The sequence below is a fragment of the Strix aluco genome, chromosome 2, assembly GCF_031877795.1.
Source record: "Strix aluco isolate bStrAlu1 chromosome 2, bStrAlu1.hap1, whole genome shotgun sequence".
Taxonomy (NCBI): domain Eukaryota; kingdom Metazoa; phylum Chordata; class Aves; order Strigiformes; family Strigidae; genus Strix; species Strix aluco.
The window spans coordinates 103,692,091-103,708,664 of NC_133932.1; positions in this window are offsets into that span (position 1 = coordinate 103,692,091).

The window sequence follows — 16,574 nt, forward strand, 5'->3', positions numbered from 1 at the left end:
GCAGGATCAGGCCCAATATAAATAATAATAGGATCACTTAGGCAGAGCTTTACATCTGTACAAACACTGTCTAATGAATTCCTGATGGAGTTCTGCTGTTGACTAAGGAAATCATGTGAGAACCTCTACAATAAATGAAGCAGCAACACATTTTGGATCAAAGGAAATCATACAGAGAAGCAAACCAATATACAAAGGGCTGCAGTCACTCTTGGCATATTTCCTTCTAAGTCATTTAGACGCTCTTTAGGCACTGGCACTATTTACTTTATAGGAAAACCTTCTGACCCTTGAATTGAAAGACCTTCAGTCTTTGATATCAGAGCTCTCATGTTTAACCAAGAGGACAGTCTTCAGGGGGAAGAGGGTGATATGTGCAAACTTCAGCTCCATACAGTGTGAACTCTTTAATGCAGAGGTGACCTCTTCATTCTGCTATTGTGCAGTGTGAGCACAGCAAGGTCCAGATCCATGCCAAAGACTCCTAGGCACTCAGGAACACAAACAAATAGCAACAGTCCAAATTTAATTAGGGTATGACCATACTGAAACTAACACCAAATGCTGTAGCTGGGTGCTCTTCCTGAAGTGAATCTCTTTGGAAAGTGACCTCTTTTCTACATGGCTTTAGGAACTACAGCATTCCCTGCAGTTCAGAAACTGTATGCATTGATAACCTCTGCAAGACCCTATTCTGAATGTCTTTTCCTCAAACCACATGCGCAAGACCAGATAAAGGCACAGATAGTATTTTCAGACTCAGACCATAAGGTAGAAGTCCCCTGGTCCTATTCATTTACCTGCCAGATGTCACCAGAGATTCTCCCTGCTTTTTTACACCCTCCCATGTCCTCTAACTCAGGTTCCAACAACTCTGTCATACACTAAAAACCCCACTGAAGGATAATTTACTAAAATTACCCATACCGTCCTCTTTTTCAATCCAGATGTATCAGTCAGCCCTGCTTTGCATGTGTGTTGTGTATAATGCCAGGATCAGGGATCACTGCTAAAGAGCTTCCCAACTACTCTGCTTTCCAGAACTTTCTCTGTATTTAAGAGATGGCTGTTGAATGTAAAGCCCTTTTTCCAGGAAGTCTGTAGCCAGCACTCCCTGCTTCCCACTCTACATCTTAAATCATGCTTCATCCTCCTTCTTCCTACAGGGATTACATGCTCTTTGCTGCCCACCTTAGCAGCAGGCTGAGACTCTGTGTGCTCTGCACACCTACTCTACAGCCTGACAGAGTACTGCCCCAGGGTGGCCTTGAGATAAGAGACATCATGGTTCATTCAGTTCCCATAAATAGGCATCTAACTCCACTTGAGATGCCCTCACTACCCACACATGGATGCTGGGCATGACACAGGCAGGACTGGAAACCTGTACCCTCTGACACCAGATGTATGGGATGCCCTAGGGTAGCACAATAAGGATGGACATGGGCATGCCAGCAGCTGAAATGAGTCTGTGGGGCAGGATTGATGTTCCCTTGACTGTACTGAACACTTCTCCTTGAATATAATGGGGCTTTCAGACCCACAACTGATGTTTAGACACCCAAAAAAGGGCAGTATAGATTATAGTTCAATCTATCTTGATTCCTTGAGACTGGATTTCAGCCCTCAATGCTGACTGGTTCTTGAGAGTCCAATGCACAGGGCTATTCAATCCAAAGGTCTGGCCTGCAGAAAGGGTCTCTCCAGTTAACATGGGGACCTCTTCCTGTACTGTTGGGAGCCAAACAGCAGTGTGCCTCCTAACATGTAAACACACAGATCCTGCACTGGAGCTAACTCCTCATCAGGGATGAACACTAGAAATGCAAAAAAGTGAATGAGAGCAATCCAAAAGCAAAAAACAGGCAAGAAGTTTTGTCTTGGATGAGGACCTGCAGAAGAGGGCACTGCAGAAATGTCAAGAAGGAAGAGTGGAGATCCATACTACCTGAGTCAGCATGCACCAGAAAGGCAGATGAGGCTAAAGACATGGGTGAGTAGTGCTGCAATTAAAGGAATCCAGCACCCCCAGTGATGCAAAAACGTTGAGTGTTGAGATCCAAACAGCAGAGACCATCTGATACAGATCCCAGCCCATAAGGATATAAATATATGGATGAACTGTCAGCCTTGGATCAAGAAAAAGGGAAGAAGTAGATGCCGCAGTTACAGATCAAAGCAGTAGCAAACTCCTAAAAAAATTTTTTTAACAGAAAACCTCAACTACTGTCCAGTAAACCAGTCAAACTGCCTGCAGGGAGAAAATCTAGAGAAATGATTTCTCACCCCTTTAATGCTCTAAAATTAGCGTTTCCAGGAAATAAGCATGTAAAGAGGAGAAATTATTCTTGGCACAGAGTTAAAAAACAGAAGATAATGTTACCAGATATAACAGAAGATAATCACTTCTACTGACTGCAGAATAACTAAAATATGTCCAAGGGGTTAGTTGAGTACTAAAAAGGGACCTGCTAACACCACATTTGAAAAACAAAGGACATGTCAGCAAATGAGCAGGAAAATATCCTGAAGGTTTAAAAGAAGGAAATGAAATCCTGAGAGGCAGAAAGAATACATCTATTCATGGAATTGATATGAAAATCTCCAAGGCATGTATACTGCTGAACATAAAAATAAAATTATTTAAAAAAAAGGATGAATCACAAAAGCAAGAAACTAATGAACACAGCTGTCTGGCTTGGCTCAGGGGCCTCTCTGAACCAGTTAGAAACCCTTCAGCATTTGAAAATCTGACCAAACTGATGCAAATAGCAAGAAGCATAAAAAGCAGCAAGCGATAGGTAAGGAGCAAATGAGAAGAGGCTGAAAGCTTCACAAAGAAGCAATACCTAAAAGTCATAGAAGCTGCTTATAAACAAGAAGACAGTTCGGGAAAGTGCAATGTCCGTTGGATTGTCAGGGATTAAAAGAAGGCAGAGCCAGAGAGAGCAGGAGCTGTACAAGGGATCTCTAAGTTATCACATAGCTGATTTCTTTATAGATGGATACTCTCAGCATTTCAAGTCTTTTATTGTCATTTTTCCAGCATGTTTTAAATGGCTTTATGGATTACATGCCCAACTCAAAATGCTTGTGCAAAGTTTACAGAAATCAGTCATCAGTTATTATTATTGTTACACGCACATATTTCCAAGCCACTAAATAATTACCATCGTGTTTCAATGCAGAATATTTCTTTACAATCTGAAAACATAATGGCACCAGGCACACTGAACAGAGAAATGTATTTTTGATTATGTCATGGTAATAATTGCCTTCACTGCTTTATATGAATTGAATATTTTAAATTTCATCACAAAAATAGCAATCCCTTAATAGGCATTATCCTCTCCCATAATGGAAGCACAGGTCACAGAACACCTTCCTTTCCTCATTATTGACGCTGCTAGAAACCAGGCTAATAACTTCATTGTCACCTCAACATTTCTGCAAGGTTTTATATGTGTCTAAAATGCAGATATTAACCCCTGCTTTAAACATTCGCTCACCAGCATATGACTGAGAACTCTCTCTCTAAGAACTCCAGATAAGGTGTCTGGCCTGAAATAAAAGAGCTTTTCCAGTTTCTTGGTAAGAGAGAAAAAGGGAGCTCTTTATCGAAAGCATATTAGCATATTTTGCCTCATTAATAACTTCACTGAAGCATTAATTTGCTTAATTATTGCACTTAGAATTCAACATGGTAGCTAATTAATTCAAAGGCTGGGGAAAAAAAAAAATTTGGAATCATAACACATACACACATACAGCCCTGCTTTCTGAGCACACTTTTTTGGAAAATCATTTTTTTGTTCTGTTCCATGAAACACTAAGTCTGTGGACACAGTAAGTCAAAAGTTATTTTTTCAATGATCTATTTTAATACATTTTCCCAGGTTTGCCCATTTAGGCTTCTCTCCTGATGAATCTTCCTATAATAAATGGGGTTAATGCATCTCAACAGCCTGCTATCAGGACTTCCAGCTCCATTACCCACTATTAAGATCTTGTTCTCTTCCTCTGCAAATCTTTCTTTCTATCTTACCGGCAATGGTCAATAGGCACACTAAATTCTTAGCTGGTCATTTGAAAACAGGAGTTCACTTCTCTCCAAACAGCCCCAAAATTACTTTCTCATAGCCCAAAAGAGACCAAAAAAACCCCAGACCCAAAACACCACTCTCCATTTCCTAAACTCTTTCATTGTAACTGAAAAAGAAAATCTTGAGGTATTTGGGTCACCCCTAAAATTCTCACCATCAGAATTGTAAATATGATATTCCAATGTAGCATCTCCTTAACTGTTTGCTTACCAGTCTTTGATCTTAGCAAGACAAAAACACCACAAACCAATTAATGATCCAGGACTACTCTGAGCCGACTGTCTCTCATGTGGTGCTACAAAGACCACCCATTAATGCAGGGGATGCTCATAGTGACGCTCACAGAGGGGTATGATCCATAGAAAACATTAACTGAATACAGCCACATCGGAAAACAACTATTTCCAGCCTTGCTTCTCAAGGTGAAAAAAATAGTTATATACTGGTAAGAAGCTGGAATAGCTGTACTGGTCACCACACTGCTATTTGGTTGCTGGGGCAGCTCACTTCCCACTGCAAGCACTTTGCTGGTTTACTCTCTTGGTGTCCTCATCCTCTGGCATGTACCAGCTTGGTGAGGCAACGGACAACAGAGGATTTCAAGGTGCTGGCCTCAGCTGTCCAGAGTTTTATTCTTCTGGGTTGTTTCTACTTATACAACAAGCTTGCTTACCCTCAGCTGCATTTTTTAAAGAGAGATACTGGGAACAGCGATTGACAGAATCTGCTGTAGATAGCTTAAACTTTTAGAAGCCTGGTGTTATAGCTCACATTATGTTGCAAGAGAATTGTGTTTAATGAGTCTCTCTGCTTGTACTGGCAGTATTTACACAAGGACCAGAGAAGTTCATCAATGTAGTGGTAGTTTTCTTAAGGTTTTGGGTATCTAAAATGGGACTTTAATGAAATTGAAGCCTCCCCCCTTCAACATCTATTTAGCCCTGGAAATACCTAAATTCAGTAAGCATTCTCTTTCCAGCTGAAAACCTTAGAAAACATTCTAAAAATTAGACTTCTGTTTCCTGGCAAGCCTAGATCTGCTCTGGGTAGGGAGCTCAGCCTTATAGACTGTTCAGGATGCAGAAACAAAATGTATGAAAAACTAGGTTGCCTGCGCAGCCCTCTCCAAGACATATTCTCAGAGCACACGTAACACGATGCAGTTCAAGTCCTCACAAAATGCACCCTGAGGCCTCTTACTTTTAAAAAGGATCTGGAAAACAAGATGCTGAGGGTACCCTTCTTCTATAAAACAGCCTGAAGAGGCTTTTATAGAGGTTCACACAATTATCTTGCCTCTTACCTCCCCGTTCCCTCTCTGTCCCTTCTCCCTGGAGTCCTCTATAGAGCATTTTTTTTCCTGCACAGTGTCCCTCCCTACCTCATAAGCCTGTTACCTGGTAGTTGTGTCTTTTGTGACCTGCAGATTCAAACCCTCTCCAGCAGAGCAGAGAAAAAACCTGGGTCTTTAGCTGCTTGGATAACTGTCATAACCAGGAGGCCACCATGCAAGAGACAGACTCTTCATCATGTTCCAGATGTCTCTTGAAGCAAAAGAATAAGCCTTGTTCCACCCTTTAAGAAAAATGTAATGCTTGAAAAGGCCAGGTAGGCACCTCAGGGCTGCGTGTTGGGAGGATTTTGGACACTGTGCAGTTCTCCGTCACACATTCCTAGCTCACAGGTCTGGCAGCCCTCCACACCATGGACATCCCTCTGAGAAGCCAAGCCCATAGCTATGTTTGAGAGCTCTGGCTGGGCAAATGAAAGACGGGCAGCAAAGCACATGGATTTGAGACTTCTTCCACATCTTACCTCTGGTTTTGGTGCACTGCAGTGCCCCGGGCTGGAAATTCTGTAGCAATGTCACATTCATTACAAAAATGAAGGATGTTGTTAAATTAAACATGAGGATGAATAATGAGAGCACACACACTGTTATTTATCTGACTTTTTAAATCATTTTACATATTTTATATATCAGATCACTTCCAGAACAGAATAAGCCATAAATTTTTGTGCAGCTAACTCAGTGTCTGCAACACCAGAATTGCCAATGCACCTTTTTGTGGGATAACCTCATATCCAGGAAAGAACGGCACAAATTTGGCACTACCTGTATGTCTCTGCTAAGAAATAAGCATCAAAAAGAGACAGTTTTGCCGTGTGAAATGTTAACTGTCAGTTGCTGCACTGATCCAGTGTGTGAATGAAGCTGTTCAAAACCCTTTAAATGAAAACTATCGCTTGAGGCTATCTGCAGTCACTTAGACATAGTCTACTTTTGGGGGGCCTTCCTTTTTTGCTGTTTGTGAGAAAAGCTACAGTCCCTGGTCACAGTTCTGGGCCAAGCTGTAGCATCCCCAGCAAGTTCTTTAGCAGGGGAGTTACAGACCGGACACCCAGAACAAGCAGAGAGCCAATACTGAGCTGAATTAGCGAAAGATCTGTTTAAGGAAACATGTCTAGCATCTGTTTTATTGAGCATATGTACTCTGATAATTGCTGTGCACCATTAAGACTTTTCATGCAGAGATCATAAGACGCACACGAGCATTGCAGAAGCTAGGAGACTGCTATTTTTTTCCTTCTTTACTTTGCCTCATCAAGACTTCATTCAGGACCACACTAGCCTAAAATCACCCCAGTGGTAAAAAATAAAATCCCCCTGCCAATGATCTGAAGGACAAGGGGGCATCAAATACAGAGGGAATCTGCAGAGTGATTAATAGACATCAGGGACATGACCTTATTTCAGCTGCAGGAGTCTGGATAACTGAGGACAGACATACTACGTTATACATGAAAACACATGTTTAACCACTGTTAGTAATGACATGATCTAACAAGACAGGATGGTCTGTCCTCTGGCTGTGTTGATCCTGGTAGGCAAATGCCCTGAGGCAGGTCGCCCTCCCATGGTCCAAGGGAGGACATCCAGCGGGAGAGCCGTCACCCCTTCCACCATCCCATGTTCCCTGGACAGCTGTACTCAGGAGCACCTTCACCAAACACAGAACCTCCTCCCCATCCTTCCAGCCATGATGGATGGAACAGAGGAAGCTCTGTGAAGCATCCCTCTGCCCCGTGCTCCTGGTCCCTGGCTCTGCAAGTTGGGAGGACCTGGCACGGAGCCTTTCACCAGGCTTTCTCCTAGACTAAAGCATCCCAGCTAGAGTATGTGGAGTCTGAACCAGGTGAAGGGAAAAAATAACCCTGCTGAAGCATTGCACAGTCTCACAGCCTCTTTTCTGGTCTGGAGACACCAAAAGGCACATGGGCCAGGAGGTTAATCTAAAATAACTAGAATATTCAGAAGCTGGCAGCTGTATCTCCTCAGGCTTCACAAGGGGCAGATCAGCCACTCGTTGCTTTCATTATCTGGATTACAATGAAAAGAGAGAAAAGAGGTTAGAGGCAGACACTTCCCTGCAGACTCCTTGCCCAGATGTTAAACCAGCTGGCTACCAACCCCACACAGAGGCTTTGCTGCCAAAGCGGGGGCTGGCAACAGGAGATGAAGACATGGCCTCTGCCTTTCCCCCTCCTGCCAAAACAGACCAAATGATCTGTAGCACAGCCCAAATTCTCCACAGCAGATGCCACCCAGGATACCGCTCTGCAGAGTCCCACGTCCTCACTGGTACCATGTCCCTCAGTGTTTGGAGAAGACCTTTGCCACTTGCACCAGTTCTTGTCAGTGGACCTGGAGGGGCAGTCCCACAAGGACCACAAGCTGTGGGGCTGTGGGACCCATACCTTGCATTGCCTTTGCCCTGAACCACTGCAGCGCCTTGCCTAGCCCATCACTGTATGCATCTCACAACTTCTTACTCCCCACACCACTGCTTCAAGCTGTTGCAGTGACCCTCCTCCAAAGATTTTTCATCCTCCTTCTGTTAAATCTTCTCCTTCCATTTTGCCCCGCACACATTTCTAATTAGTATTTAAAGTATGCTTCTCATGAGAAATGCACTTAGTCCACCAGGCTGGTCAGGAGAGGTAGCTCAAATAGACACCTGCATTGGAGAGAGAATAGTTCTGCCTTCTGGTAATACATTATATTCTGGGCCACATGCAGGGAATTCAGCAAATCCTCCTTAGGAGAAGTCCTTTGTGTCTCTGAACTCGATGGCTGGCACTCTGCACCCTGTTCATCCACAACATGCTGGCATTCATAACAGGTAAATAAAAACATTATTGCCAAATGCTTCTCCCTTCTTGTTTCCAAAAAACAGCAGTCTGTTGATAGAAAGTTTTCATTTACATAACTAGCAACTATCAAACCGATAACACAGAGCAACCAACATTGATAAGAAGAAATTAGGACATTTACCAGCTTCAGCATGCTTGAAATCCTGTGTTGTCTCTTTAAAAACAATGAAAAACCATTCTGGATAAAATCTTTCAGAATGCTTTATTTCCTCAAGAGAACCCATCTCTTTTCTTCTAAAAAAAAGACTCGCTAATATTAAAATATACTGAACCTGATAGAACAGAACGTCTCCTTTGAAGTTGTTTCAATCTTTTTAAATATCTAAAGGACCTAACCCACACAGGGCTTGCACGTTTTCAGCTTGAAAAAAAAAAAAATCAAAGCTTTCTCCCCTTTTTTTCCCCCATGTACACATGCTTGCCAATTATGGGAATTAGAAAAAAAATCAGTATTTGAAAGAGGTAGTTTTTTACACTTTTGTAATTATGCACAGGATTTAATCATTTGAGGCGAGGGACTGCTTGGGGGGGGAGAGAAGAATTTTATTCCAAGAGTTACACATGCACTTTCATCCTGGATCAAGTGTCAACCACCAGGTGATTTTTCATAGGGATTGCCACACTCCTCTGCTTAACAGCTCATCTCCGATTTGCTCAGACGATCAACAGCTCCTCATCTTCTTTATTAGTCTCTCTGTTTATCTGCCCAGCAATGAGCTCCAGCTCCCACAACCAGAGAACAAGCCAAGAATAGCCAGATCCAGAGCTGTGAAAGATATTCTTCCAGCATCATCTGGCTCCTTGGCAGAGTCTGCAGGCAGCTGTACTCACAGCCCCATGCCTGCCGCTGGGTATGTCATGCGGCCACACCGTAGCGGTGCTGGCTGAGCATCTCTGTCCTCCTGGACACAATTTTCCTTTGATTCACCTTGAATCTGAGAAACCTATTATATGACCATTGTTTCAGATTTGAATAATAAGGGCTTTTCTTAATGACTGCCCATAAAAGATCACCAACACATCTTATTTCTGCTGTCATACTTTATAAATCTACGTACTGCCTTTAAGGACCATTCCCCTTGCTGTACAGGGCATACTTCGCCACCACTTTTTCCACAGCACAAGAGCAGGATCTTTTCCAGCTGATTTGTAGCACAAGAGCTGGACTTCTTCGCTGATGGATAAACAATAAGCCTGAAGAAAAGGCATGGAACAGAGGACAGGAAGGCTACCTCAGGACTGCTCTGGATATTACGGCTACATTAGCCAGTCTGTAATTTCCAAAATACATTTGCTTATTTTTTTCAGGAAAAACACACCAAAAAAATAAAGTGAGCAAAACATTATCCCTGATATAAAGGATGCAATCCTACATGGCTATTGCCTTTTCTCTTTCTTCATTCCTTCTTCCTCATTTTCTTCCTTTCACAAGAAAGACCAATAAAAGCTCTGTGTATATTAGCTATAAGCTTCTTCTATAAAAATCCTGTCTTAAAATATTACTCATATCACTCTGTTGCACAGTCAAATTTCATAGGAAACAAAGCACTAAATGCAACATAAATTACATCAGCATTACAACTTGGGCATAAATTATCTGAACTAAACAAAATCTGACCTTGCTTCTACTAGTTTGGTCAGTGTTTCCATTTTAGATGCTGCAGGTCATCCTTAAACACAAGTTTGTCCTTTCAGTTGATTTTTACTTTTAAATTGGTTTAATAATTCATGACATAACAAGTATTAAAATATAAGCATTTTCCACCTAAGGAACTAACAGTCTGTCAGCTTCAGCAGTAGATGTGACACAGCTGAACACTTGAATCAAAAAAGGATAATCTTTCCATGGACTGCGACTGATGCAATTGTATACAGGCATCTATTTGTCTGCTCAAAGTTTCAATCCCAATAGCTTTTTTCTTTCTTATTGTATTTGTCTAAATCCAATTGTAAGTTCTTCAGGGCAGCAATCTGTCTCCTCATATGTTCATAAAGCACCATGTACACCTATGGCCCTCTGTAATAAGTAATTTCCTATGTGCTTATGATTAAAAAGGGATTTCAGGTGAAATATTGTAAATTGAAATGGACAGGCTAGGAGGACAGCTTACATTACCAACATCATTAGGTCGGACACTGTGCTTTAACACAGGGTAGCAAACAAACACAGTTTAAGCTTACCTGTGTGCAGCTCTAAATGCTTTGGAGAGCCGTCCTGCAACCATTCCCCATGTCCTGACACCATGCCCCTAAACAACACATTGTGCAGTGTGAGAGCTCTCCATTAAATGCTTTGTACTGTGGTACACATTTGTTTGTAAGGGTATCTATTTTCCAGAATTACTCTCTGAGAGCAAGCTAGACACATTGCGGAGTGACTGGAAAGACAGGAGTGCACTCATCAACCGGAGGTGGAAAGAAAGTGGGATAAGCCATGACAGGAGGAGCAGAGAGAGAAGGTGAGAATTTGTTATATTAATAGGATTGCCCAGTGACTCGCTCAAGGCATGGACACATCCAGATGGGTCTGTTTCCCACTTAATGGTAATTGATTTGTGCAGGTGATACAGCAAACACAAGAGGCCAGCTGCATGATGCATGCATAGATGAAGCTCCCGGCATGCTCAGGATTACCATATTTATGATAGCAAGAAGGCATGAGATAGCTTTCCGGAAACATTCTCCAGCTCATGCCCTTGCCTGCACCCCAGGACACTATGTTGCCGTTAATGGACATCCTAAAATCCCTCCTCTTCCAGAAACTCAGCCCTACAAGTGCCTTTGCTGTCCCACAAAAGCAAAGCCTCTTTCCCTCAGCCCTTCCCACTCCAGATCCCTCAGCTTCCCACAGAGTGCCCTACCCAACCTCTGCTGCCCCAGACCCTTAAACCATCTTAGAGCTCCAATTCCCCAGCCACTCGCAGACCACAGCTCCCAGCCTCCCCTACTCCAGCTGCTGGCCCCAAAGCCTCTGGGACACCAGCATTCCCACCACATCTCTCCCATCACCTCCCCGAGCAAGCCCTCACCTCCCTAGGCTTCCTCAAACCCCATAACACTCCCCAATCCTGCACCCCAGACTTGCCATCTCATAGCCCCCTTTCTTCCCTCCAGGGTCTACCCACATTTCCCTCCTTTCAAATCATCCCACCAACTCCCTTCACCACCCAGTCTCCTCACCTGGTCCTCCCTCTCCCACCTTTGCATGCCCACCCCAAGTTATCCCACCCCACCATCTCCCTGCTATGTTCTCCCTGTACAGAGAGTCCTATCTCCCTCCGTCCCTGCCACTCATGTCTGCCACGCTGCTGACAGCCCTGATGTCCCCAATGGGAGCAGACCTTCAGCTTCCGCCCCACACCCCCCTTTCCCTGCCCACATTTTCTCCAAAAGAGTCATTCTGGAGGAAATTCCCATCAGTAATGACTTCATGGAGATTTTAGGCGTCTGGAAGGGTTTTAGAAAAATAAAATCAGTAGCTTTGATTTTTTTCATTGCAGCATTTCTAAGGGACCTAACCACAGGCTGAACCCACTGCCCTCTGTGGAGTATTATTTCAACTGTAAGACAAGGAGGTGTCTTGCCCAAGAGCACACAGAGAGGCCATGGCATGGCAGTGTAACCTAGACCTTCAAACTCACAAGGCACACCTTAACCAAACTGTGCCTGAGCATTATTTTTGGCTGCCCAGAATGAGTTCCTCATAGCTTTGCCTCAAGGCTCACCTGGGTCTTCAGCCTCTGACCACCTTAGAAGCCTGTTTTCCTCCTCAGAAATCTGCAGTCCCCCTATAATGCTTTGGTGCTATTTATTCTCAAATACTGTGTTCCCGAGGCAGCAAAACGAGGGGGGCCCATGCACAGGTTCCTTCCTCAACAAGGGAAGAGTGGAGATGGTTTACAGCTGCAGGGAAAAGGAAGCCAAGAAGGTCACTGCGTACCTGGAGGACAGTGAAAAAAGAAGTCACCACCTGGGCAGCCAAAGTTTGTTGCTTAATGAGCAATCACTGATCTAAACCACAGGCAACTTGTGTGATTACAGGGCATAAAGGACAGGGTTTTCCCTCCACAGACCTATATATTTCAATGGCTATGACACCCAAGAGAACTGCACTGGAAGTACGTTAGTAAGACTGCAAAGTCAGGCACTTAAACTAGGAAATATGGGGCCTAAGGTGGTCTTTGCAGCCCCAGCCATGCTGTGATACAATCCTTATTTGCACAGTGAAGTGTTATTTCTCCACCATTCTCCTGCTCTGTTCCACAGACCCAAGAGCCCTCATTCCCTTTGGTGGCATGTTCTGGGTCTTTGCTGCACGCCGCAGTTTCCTCACATCACTCAAGTCCTGCTCAGGATGGAAGCAATAATTTTCTCACAGACTTTTCTTTGGCCTTCCCCACTCTTAAATTAGAGTGATTCACAGATGTTAATTATCTTATTTCCATAATGAACCTGTGGAAGGAAGGTGTATCATTAACTCCACATTACAGCTGGTGAGCTGAGACACAAAGAGATGCAGGTTAGTAGATTAATATCCACTAATTTTGCACACCAAAGCTGAAACACTCAAGGCCTGCTTTCCCCTCACTCTGGAGGGCCTGACATTACAAACTCCATGATGCTCTATGTGTATCTCCCTAGACTTTATGGTACAGATGCTGGAAAAGGATAACTTCACCACCAGCTCTCCAGCAGTCGTCCCCAGGCTTGCAAGTCTTAGGTCCATCGCACAGACCATGACTCATTTGAGGGAACACAGACCCAAGACCACTATTAGGCTATCATGGCCCACCTTTCTTGAAATCAAGAGGGTAAGGGATGTTTTGCTAGTGCGCTTTGATGGCTGTTTCCTGATAGCAGAGGAATAGTTGGCTCTGTCTCATAAATACCCAGAATAACAATCCAAGTTTGTGGCAGACCAGGAAAAAATGTGCTGTGATCAGAACAGACTCTTCTGACTTTTCTCTCCCCAAACCTTCATCCCTGCTTTATTCGAACCCAGCAGTTTCCTCCCCCACCTGCCTGAGACCACAGAGAGATGCGGACTGGTTTCAGGCCTCTAGATCTGCCCAGCCTGTACTTAAAACAAAAGCCAGTCCCAGCTAAGGTAGAACCTGGAGGTGGGATTTACCTGCTTAATCTCCACTCTACTTAACACCTGCAGGCTGCACTGTTTCAAATGTATAGGCCAGTTTGGTTGAATGCTCACAAAAATGGCACAAGTCATTTGCTGCTTTAGTAGGGTATCTTCTTGCAAAATTTCAAGTCCTCAAATGAAACCATGAAAACTCCATGATTTAAAAAAAACTATACAAGCAAACAAACCAGAAAAGAAAAAGAGGAGAGACTGGATATTTATCCCACAGGCAAAACAACCATTAAAAAAGCCTAGGGTAAATTTACCCTAGCTTCCTTTCTGGAGATAGCTGAACTGCTTCAGCTGAAACTTTCTCTTAGAAAGAACCAACAACCTGAAGCAGACACCCAGCATGGAAAATATCAGCTTAAACAGTTAATACTTGCTGGAGAATAAACTCCTGGAGACAGTCTTCTATACAAAGTAAGTATTGTTATTACAGGACTCCCTATAGGACACAGAGCCCTGACTGCCTTTGACTAGCATGCCCGCTACCTCTGCCCCTGCTCCCCTTTCCTGGCTCTCCACTGCCCCTTCCTAGCCCAGCTCTGCCCGTACAACCCGCACGACCCAAACTGACACCGATTTCTCACCCCAGCTGCTTTATCTGGGGTAAAATAGCATAGCAAACACACTACTGGGGAATCACTAATCCAGCACCTTCAATCCAAGCTGCAGCTCTCCTATACATACTTGCAGTTCCTTGTATTTTGTACTTTTTGCTGTTCTTACTTCCTGTGAGTCTGCCACACGTTTTTTGACTGGTTAATGACTTTATCCCTGAGCTGAGCACACAGTCTCCAGTCATTAGCGAGCATCATGTGTTCATGTTATGTTATGTATCTTGGAAAGCTGCATTTGGATACGGTATATCTTCCTCTTTGCAATGCCAGGGGTGTCTTGCACAAGCCTCCCTCACTCTTTTGATGGACTCTAGACAGCTTGCTCATTAGTCTAGTATCTAATTGCTTATCAGTCACACTCTCAAGCCTCTCATTACTTCACTTACACAGCTACAGTAATTAGATTTCACATTTCTTTAGACTCTCATGGCATCGTTTCAGCCTACTGAGGAGGCACTCATATATAATATACATATATGATAAATTATCTCATATCATTATCATATTCATTATAATATATAACACATATACATACATAACGCTGCTGAGGCAAACTCAAACCTCTCCAGTTCTAAGTGTTCAGGATGCTCCAGGAGCATCTCCAAATGCTTGCTTGTCAGTTTTAACTTCTGCAAGGCTTCACCCATGTGCGACCCTTCGCTTACAAACCGTGCCCAACCGTATCATTTTCTACTTCTCAGCCACCACTGCGTACCTCTCCCACAAAAACAAAGCCTTCAGATCTGCTCACTGCAGAGATGCAAATTGTTTTAGGCAGAAACACGAATTGATGTTTAGCACAGCAGCAAACCAAAAAGTCACTTGAGCTGTCAGCCGTTATTTTTTGGGATAGCATAGATTTTATGCCTCTTTTTTGGTCTAATTTAATGCATTCCTTTAGCACCTATTCTCTAAGCCTCAAGCTTTTTTTGCGAGATCATTCCACACATTTATTACAGCACTTAAAAAGCAACAGCAATTTATTTAACTTTTCAGAACAGAATTCTGCAGACTTTGGGGCCAGATGATTTTTCTTCCTGGGGATCCCGTGTGAAATATGAGCTGTCTGTATTTCCAAATGCAAAAACTACAGACACTGGGTGGCATGTAAAATTGTGCACCTCTTTTTAAAGTGAATTAAATAAGTGAATGCACCAGATGGCTAAACTTGAAAAGGCAAACAGGTAATTCCCCCCAAACTGGAAAAGGGCCATATCATCATAGGCTACATCTGCAGAGGTAAACTAAGCAGAGCCCAAGTATGGAGCATTTTATTCAGTGTTATAGATGTAGCTGTAGAGACTGCAGTGGTTTCCAGATCACCTCCTTGTCCTGCTGTGGTGCATATTTACAGGTGCAGGAGGGACAGGTGACATTTGGGGACTGACTGGCTATCTCCTAAAGACAGGCAAACATACTGCTCTGGGCTATGGTGCAGATGCATGCCTCAGCGCTGAGAAACAGCTCTGTTCCTCTCCACTCTACCACCAACTCCCGTCCCAGGTCACATCACCCAGAGCCAGCATTGTGCCTCCTCAGCTAGACCCCTTCAGTGAAGCGTACGTGGAGAATGAGCAAACACCGTGCCTGAAAGACAGGCGGTGAGTGCAGGAACGTTTTGTAGCTCTGGAGGTCAAAGTCCTGAGGAGGGCAAAGAATGGCAGATCCAGGCAAAAAAAACCTGAAAGGAGAAGTCTTTCTGTGGCCTCATAAAGCAGTCTGATCTAAACCTGAGAAACGCCCCAAACTCGTGAAATGCAGCAAAATGTGGCAGTAGAAAACCTTAAAGCAAAAATCCTGGGTGAAATACTCGAGAACATCTAAATGATTTAGGAACCAGATTTCCACTAGTCCCCAAGCTTCTGTAAAGTTTACTTTTCATCAACTCTGAATATCTAAAACCTTTCCAAATTTCTTGTAATGTTTTCTTGTGACTGCTCTCCATCCTCCTCTTTACTGTTGTGTGCCATTTCCCTGCCTTGCTCGCCCGGAGCTGGCTGCATGTTAGGCAGCAAGACGCTGGCAGTCATCGAAGCTAAAATCGGTCCTTTTAAGAAACCCGGCACGTTAAAGGTGGAGACAGAGAGGCAGGTTTCACTCTGAGCCCTGCCTGCAGACAGAAAAGGGAGGTGATAATCTCAAAATCAGGATGAAGGAGAGTGGCCTGACCGGACTCACCACTGCTCCCCTTCCCCCCGCCACCTTCAGTCCCGGGGGGGCTCCTCACCATGCCGAAATAAAACCTTGGGCTGGGCGGACTGGAGGCGGCCGGCTGAGAGGATGCTCGCCTGCTCCCGGAGAGTGAATAGCCTTCCTGCCCTGGCAGGCGGCCAAGCGCAGCAGCCGCCTGCGTCTGGGCTCTTCCCCTGCTCTCACAGCCTCTTCAACAGAAGTGACACGAGGCACACTCTTGCTCACAGCCTGCTGCCGCTCAGGAGGTTGGGAGAAGAAGAGACTTAGTCCTTCACAGCTGGGGGGCTCTGACTTTGCAAGCTG